We start from the raw sequence: 8801 nt of genomic DNA on the forward strand, positions 1-8801 counted from the left end.
CACTCCCCGAACTCTCTGGATTTGGAACTGAAACTAAAATTAGCAGCTGCCATTGGTCTATACAATACATTACTCCACACCTTATTGCCAGGGGTACAGCCAAAGTGGCTTCGCAAATTATTACTCAAAGGTTCTCTGTAAAAGTAACAGTATATGGTAGAGAGTACAATAGATTTGGAGTTAGAAGTTCTGGGTTTGAGCCCCAGATCCTCCACTGACCAGCTGCATGCATTTTGGCTACTATTCCAATACTCTCAGCCTCTGCATCTTCATTTTAAATAGCCTTGTTACCACTTATGTCACCAGATTTTTTTCCTTGTTCTTGTTGTCAACGCCTTTGTCTCTTCCATGTGCCTATGGTCTCAGTGTCATGATCACCTTCCTGCTTCTCTACCATTCATACATTTCCCTTCCTCTTCTAAGACCACCAGTTTTCCATTTTGATGTCCAGGAGGCCCCAGGGAGGATGACTCTACTCTCAGCTCCTCCAGAACAGTCAATGACTAAGCTAAAACAATGAGCATATTTGGTACCTCTGTCCATAATGAGTGAGTTCTGTAGTTGGGATGTGAACTAATGAGCTAGCCCAAAAGAGACAGTCTTGGGACTATCCAAGGAATGCTACAATCAAGAGGTCTCTTTCTCTTCACTGTGCTGACACAACATGATACATAGACCTGCCATGTCCATTTGTGTCCATACACAGAAGCCAGCTTGAGGACAAAGCTGATCCACTAATTGTGGCTGAGCTAAAGCCCTAATCACAAAATAAACTTTTGGATAACGTTATACCTCAGTGAAACCTTATCCCTGTACTTTTCAGTTGTATGAACGAATTTTCTACATTTTTAAAACTACTTTGAGTCTGGTTTTCTATTTTGGGAAGCCTAAGCATAGTAACAAACATTTCAGTCTCAAGAAAACCTCTAAGTAGCCATGTGTTGCATGGCTTTCCTCTACTACTCATAATTTGTCCCACTCCAAAACAATATGCATATGGTGTCTGAAAAGGGTTCTTTGAACACTGAGGTAAGTAAATATATCTCTTTATTTATTTTGTAAATAATAAACTGTAAACTGCAAAATCTAAAATACTATTTTTCATAAAACTGTGAGTTTAAGGAAACTATTTGATCTGTGATACTTGCTTCGAGGTCAAGAAACTGATAAAATCCTTGGACCTTATCCCCCCAGATACTGACTATACACATGTATGCAATTTTCAAATAATTTCAAGGAGGTAATAAACAAACTTCACAGGACATTTATGATCTCTCCATGACTGATCTCCTAGAACTGGTTCTTAATTTGTGGTCCATTGGGCCCATGAGTCACCAAGGAGGTTAAGAACCATATACTATGTTAACCACCTGTGAGTTCTGTGAATTCCTCTACTGAATATATCCTATTAGCAAACTCCCACATCTAAGCTATAGAATTGAGTCAAAGCTTCATTACAATTAATGCTTTAAGTAGAGATGTTCTGCTGAAACGTTCCATGTTTTCCTCTGAGCTTCATTTACATTTCTCTTTAAATTATTTCATAACACTAAGGATAACAGCAAAGGAAGTGACCCTGATACCAGTCAGACCACTTTTCTCTCATTGAGAATGATCTATGGATTTGGTTCCACAAAATCAATTGAATTGATAGAAAGTTCAATACTTGAATATAAAACGTAATTACATACAGCCAGGTTGGGAAGTTTTTTATAGGCATCCAAAGCACAGACTGAAATGGAAAAGACTAAGATAATTGAACTCAAGATCTCACTTACAGTGTAATTTTATATCCATTTAGAAGCAACTCCAGAGATATCAATGGCCCTGTCTTTGAATCAAGCCAGAGAAAAGGAGAGGGTGGCAGCAAGATAAAAGGAATCTGAAGGTAGGTTCAGTCTGGTGAGAGTATTTCCATCTTTTTCCCACTCAAACACAAACCTAGAATCAACAAATTCCTTGACACAAAAGAGTAACATTATATTTAAGATTCAACTTTGTAGAAAGAGCTTCCTTTAGGGAGTAAGAAATTTTTATTTAAATTCCAATCTTTCTACTTTCTTGCCATGTGACATGGAGAATGCACCTAACTGATTTAAAACCATTGTCCATCTTTGGTGTTTGGGCAAACAAAATCCCACATGACTGGGTGAAGGGTAGGTACTAGTTCTTGGAAATAGCCAGCACATGATTACTTCACAGGATAGTCATGCTGGAATATGAATGTAAATGCAAGTGTTAAATGGGGAGGTCAACTTAAAAAAAAAGTTAAAATGGGATAGACACAAATGCTATCTGATCAGCATTTAAGCTGAGTGCCCAATTTTTATTATCCTGTGAGTCAGAAAGACAACCCCTGAGCAACTGAGATTAAGGAGATAGTTGCTAGAATCCACCCAGGGAGCTCACTACTCTTTCATTTCAGGAAATTCCACTTCTGGAAGGAGGAGGATTCTTAGGATCTGTCTCCCGTTTCCTCTAACCATTTTCTTACTTCTCTGTAAATATTCTCAGGATGAGAAGAAAGACACACAACCCCTGATAATAGGTTCTAACACAGAGTGGTCATATTCTTGGAAATTTACTCAGCCAAGGACAAAGGGTATGCTATTTATAAAATACATACCTCCCATTTAGGTTTTTCTTTTTTGGGGAGCTGGGGGATACATTCTGGTGAGGTTTAGAAAGAGAAAAAGCAGGGGTGGATACAAGTATCTTTTAGAAAGAGAAGGATATAATGTACAGGACTGTTCTAGGTAGACAGAACAAGAAAGAGGGAATCATGCGGATGTTAGGAAGAAGCCTGAAGTAGAGGAAAGTGAAGCATGTGCCCACCTAGAGGTATTCCCTCAGCAGAACTCAAATTTTTTCTAGTTTGACAGTTTTTCATTTGTTTGTTTGTTTTTTAATATGAAATTTATTGTCAAATTGGTTTCCATACAACACCCAGTGCTCATCCCAACAGGTACCCTCCTCCATACCCATCACCCACCCTACCCTCCCTCCCACCCCCCAACAACCCTCAGTTTATTTTCAGTTTTTAAGAGTCTCTTATGGTTTGGCTTCCTCCCTCTAACGTTTTTTTATTCTCCTTCCCCTCCCCCCTGGTCTTCTGTTAAGTTTCTCAGAATCCACACAGGAGTGAAACATATGGTATCTGTCTTTCTCTGTATGACTTATTTCACTTAGCATAACACTCTCCAGTTCCATCGACGTTCCTACAAAAGGCCATATTTCATTCTTTCTCATTGCAACGTAGTATTCCATTGTGTATATAAACCACAATTTCTTTATCCATTCATCAGTTGATTGACATTTAGACTCTTTCCATAATTTGGCTATTGTTGAAAGTGCTGCTATAAACATTGGGGTACAAGTGCCCCTATGCATCAGCACTCCTGTATCCCTTGGGTCAATTCCTAGCAGTGCTATTGCTGGGTCATAGGGTAGATCTATTTTTAATTTTTTGAGGAACCTCCACACTGCTTTCCAGAGTGGTTGCACCAATTTGCATTCCCACCAACAGTGCAAGAGAGTTCCCATTTCTCCACATCCTCGCCAGCATCTATAGTCTCCTAATTTGTTCATTTTAGCCACTCTGACTGATGTGAGGGGATATCTCAGTGTGGTTTTGATTTGCATGTCCCTGATGACGAGTGACGTTGAGCATCTTTTCATGTGTGTTGGCCATGTGGATGTCTTCTTTGGAAAAGTGTCTATTCATGTCTTCTGCCCATTTCTTCACTGCATTATTTGTTTTTTGGGTGTGGAGTTTGGTGAGTTCTTTATAGATTTTGGATACTAGCCCTTGTTCCAATATGTCATTTGCAAGTATCTTTTCCCTTTCCATTGATTGCCTTTTAGTTTTGTTGACTGTTTCCTTTACAGTGCAGAAGCTTTTTACCTCCATGAGGTCCCAATAGTTCATTTTTGCTTTTAACTCCCTTGCCTTTGAGGATGTGTCAAGTAAGAAACTGCTGTGGCTGAGGTCAGAGAGGTTTTTTCCTGCTTTCTCCTCTAAGGTTTTGATGGTTTCCTGTCTCACATTCAGGTCCTTTATCCATTTTGAGTTTATTTTTGTGAATGGTGTGAGAAAGTGGTCTAGTTTCATTCTTCTGCATGTTGTGGTCCAGCTCTCCTGGCACCATTTGTTAAAGAGACTGTCTTTTTTCCATTGGATATTCTTTGCTGCTTTGTCAAGGATTAGTTGGCCATACTTTTGTGGATCTAATTCTGGAGTTTCTATTCTATTCCATTGGTCCATGTGTCTCTTTTTGTGCCAATACCATGCTGTCTTGATGAGTACAGCTTTGTAGTAGAGGCTAAAGCCTGGGACAGTGATGCCTCCTGCTTTGGTCTTCTTCTTCAAAATTACTTTGACTATTCGGGGTCTTTTGTGGTTCCATACAAATTTTAGGATTGCTTGTTCTAGCTTCGAGAAGAATGTTGGTACAATTTTGATTGGGATTGCATTGAATGTTTAGATTGGTTTGGGTAATACTGGCATTTTAACAATATTTATCCTTCCAATCCATGGGCACGGAATGTTTTTCCATTTCTTTGTATCTCCTTCAATTACCTTCATAAGCTTTCTATAGTTTTCAGCATACAGATCTTGTACATCTTTGGTTAGATTTATCCCTAGGTATTTTATGCTTCTTGGTGCAATTGTGAATGGGATCAGTTTCTTTGTCTTTCTGTTGCTTCATTGTTAGTGTGTAAGAATGCAACTGGTTTCTGTACATTGATTTTGTATCCTGCAACTTTGCTGAATTCATGTATCAGTTCTAGCAGACTTTTAGTGGAGTCTGTCGGGTTTTCCATGTATAATATCATGTCATCTGCAAAAAGTGAAAGCTTGACTTCATCTTTGCCAATTTTGATGACTTTGATTTCCTTTTGCTGTCTGATTGTTGATGCTAGAACTTCCAACACTATGTTAAACAACAGCGGTAAGAGTGGACATCCCTGTCGTGTTCCTGATCTCAGGGAAAAAGCTCTCAGTTTTTCCCCATTGAGGATGATGTTAGCTGTGGGCTTTTCATAAATGGCTTTTAGGATGTTTAAGTATGTTCCTTCTATCCCCACTTTCTCAAGGGTTTTTATTAAGGATGCTGAATTTTGTCAAATGCTTTTTCGGCATCGATTGACAGGATCATATCAGGTTCTTATCTTTTCTTTTATTAATGTGATGTATCACATTGATTGATTTGTGAACGTTGAACCAGCCCTGCAGCCCAGGAATGAATCCCACTTGATCATGGTGAATAGTTCTTTTTATATGCTGTTGAATTTGATTTGCTAGTATCTTATTGAGAAATTTTGCATCCATACTCATCAGGGATATTGGTGTTTGTTTGTTTTAACTTTAGTTATGCTGATTATTGCTAAGCAAAGCAAAGGCTGGCTTGTTTTGTTTGTTTTTGAGCTTATTTATTTATTTTTAGAGAGAGAGAGAAAGAGAGTATAAGGAAGAGAGGGGCAGAGAGAGAAGGAGAGAGAGAGGGAAAGAGAAAGAATCCCAAGCAGGCTCTGCATTGTCAGCAAAGAGCCTTACAAGGGGCTCGAACTCATGAAGTGTGAGACCATGACCACAGCTGAAATTATCAGATGCTTTCATCTGACCAAGCCAGATCATCAGACCCAGTCAGATGCTTAACTGACTGAGCCACCCAGGCACCCCAGTTTGTTTGTTTTAAGTTCAACTTATCTCTTCTTGTTGTTTTTGTTTTGTTGTTGTTTTTGTCGGTGTTGTTTTGTTTAAGTGGGCTACATGCTCAGCACAGAATCCTACACAGAACTTGAACTCACAACCTGAGACCAAGACCTGGGCTGAGATGAAGAGTCAGATGCCTAACCAACTAAGCGACCCAGGTGCCCTTCCTTTTTCTTATTTTTGATTTTGGGTCACAGTTAGACAATTTTCCCCCTCCAAGATTATAGTAGAATTTACCCATTTTTCCTAATACTAGTATTATTTTATATTTCACATTTAAACCAATACTAACAATTATGTTCTTGCATGATAATGCAAATTTACTATGTACCAAGAACTGTATGTGAACAACCCATTTAGTCCTCACTACAATACCAAGGTGCAGATTATATATATGTTCATTGTAAAAATGGAAATTGAGGGTCAGCGAAGGTAAGTAACTGCCATAAGGTCAAAGAGCTATTAAGCAGCAATGTGGCAGAGCCATGAATATAGCCTACCTTTAATTCTGGAGTACTTAAATGCATTAAGATGCTGGCTTCCTAGAAAGCACATAGAAGAATAAATTTATAAGACTGAGGTGGTAATGAATGGAAATAAGTGACAGGTTGTGCCATTTTATGAAGAAAGGAGACGCTGTAAGACAAGTTAATTCCCAATAAATATTATATTGTTTGGTTTTGGATATTTCTGCCCACCAATGCAATAATTTAGAAAAGTAATTTTTTTCAACGAATCTAATAATCACAATCAGGATTGGTCATTTTCCACTATATTTTCCACAAATACATTTCCTCAGTACTTGCTTATAAGTACTACCTAAGTTTATTTTCAAGAGGAAAGGGAGCTTATACATCACAAAACCTTGAAACTGATTAAAGACTGTCTGAAGGCATATCTCAAAATCCTGACTTATCCACTTGCTCAGTTTTAGTTGTGATAAATCATACATTATGCAAGAGCAAAGGAATTAAGAGAAAGTTCAGCAAAAATCAGTTGAACTTCCATTAGGAGAGTGTTACATCTGTCTCTCTCCTCCATCACACCATTAAGCATCTCATTATCACTAGCTCTCTTTGTCAGTTTTAACAATTTTCTTTTCATCTAAACACCACTTCATTCTCTGACCCAACAAATGCAATTTTGACCTCATTAACCTGGTTGGTATTAACCTTGGAATAACAACAAGTTGAAACTATCCTCCATGAGCATTGTGAACTTGACTCATTCAAGGCAGGCAGGTTAGTTTCCTTGCTTTGATCAAAGGTTTTACCTTTCAAATAGGTCAGCTAGCATGCCTTGGGGACCTAGAGTCTGGGTAAAAGTATGGCAATAAGTAAGTGTATATGAAGTCCCGTTCATTAATAGAAAATACTGTAGGGGCGCCTGGGTGGCGCAGTCGGTTAAGCGTCCGACTTCAGCCAGGTCACGATCTCGCGGTCCGGGAGTTCGAGCCCCGCATCGGGCTCTGGGCTGATGGCTCAGAGCCTGGAGCCTGCTTCCGATTCTGTGTCTCCCTCTCTCTCTGCCCCTCCCCCGTTCATGCTCTGTCTCTCTCTGTCCCAAAAATAAATAAAAAACGTTGAAAAAAAAAATTAAAAAAAAAAAAAAAGAAAAAGAAAATACTGTAGAAATAAATGTTCTTTTTTGTAGTGGAAAGAACTCTGATTTAGAAAACAGAGGACCCAAATTCTAGTCCCAGCTCAGATTTAATATACAATGGACCTGGACAAATCATTTTCTAGTTTTTCATTTCTTTGGTAGTAAAATAAAGGTATTAAATTGGAGGGTCTTAAGTTCTCTCCAGTTAAAAGACTCTAGGAGATGTCTGGTGCCTTGCCCAGATCCTCTTTTCAGACCAGTGTACTCATCCTCCAGATGACGTGTAGGTAATTCTGTGACCTTCTTTGGAAAATCACCCTTGGCCAAGAAAGGGAGACACTCCTTGAGAGATTATACAAGTCCCATTTCCTGATCCTCACCTATTGAGGAGGCCTGTGATGGTCACACACAACAAGCTAGCCTCTTACCAGATGGAGGGACAACTCTGGTACAAATTATGTCCCAGTATACCCCCTCACTCCCACAGTATCACACTAAACCCACACTTTGAGTCCACATAATTTTTTGGATTTACTTCTTCCCTGTCCTGCTTCCTTCACTCCTCACTTCCTGGAAAGCACTTCCTCAATAGTAATAATGCACCCAAATCTCAGCCTCTGGCTGCCTCTAGCTCTGTTCCTAAGGAACTCAAATGAGGGTGCTATACCTTGCTGATGATTTGCCAGAATGAGCATTTTAGAGGAAAGACTTAACAAATTATTCCTCTCATGTATGATTTTAGAGATCAATAAGACATTTTGAGTAGTGTACTTCTAGACAGAGACTAATATTCATTAAGGTCAAGGAAAGATCTCCCAAATAAATGAGATTTTACCAGCCTAGAAAAGTGAATTCTACAAGAAGAAGCATGTCAGACAGAAAGAAGAACATGTGAAAAGGATGAGAGGAATAGCAGAAGTATAATTGTTCCAGGAATAGCTAGCTCTTTGGACTCTTTTTCTAAAGTACTAATTTCATCTGAAGAGCCCAACTTCATGACCTAATCTAACCCTAATTATCTCTAAAAGGCCCCATCTCTAAATACCATCACAAATGTGGGGGCAGGTATTGCTTCAACATATGAATGGGAGTGGAGTACAAACATTCAATCCAAAAAGTCTCAACCAGGAGGCATAGTAGGGATACTGAGAAGGGGACAGATTTGAGGGTAGTTGTAAATTTTTTACTTCTGGCAGAAGTTTAATAAAATAGTCATGTGAATTTTCTTGTTACAAGGCTGTCAGATTTAGCAAATAAAAATAAGAATTCCTAGTTATATTTTCATTTCAGATAAGCAAATTATAAATTTAACTTATATCCCATGCACTATGTGGAAAGTATTTATACTAAAAAATGATGTGTTGTTTATCTGAAATTCAAATTTAACTGAGCATACTGAATTTAATCCAGAAGTCCAAGTCTTGGACCATGTCTGGTTTTGGGATTTGGGAAGCTATACCTGCACAATTATCTGAGAGTAAAA

This window comes from Puma concolor, chromosome A2 (genome assembly GCF_028749965.1).
Source record: "Puma concolor isolate L17-30 chromosome A2, mPumCon1.1.hap2, whole genome shotgun sequence".
In the NCBI taxonomy this organism is placed as follows: Eukaryota; Metazoa; Chordata; class Mammalia; order Carnivora; family Felidae; genus Puma; species Puma concolor.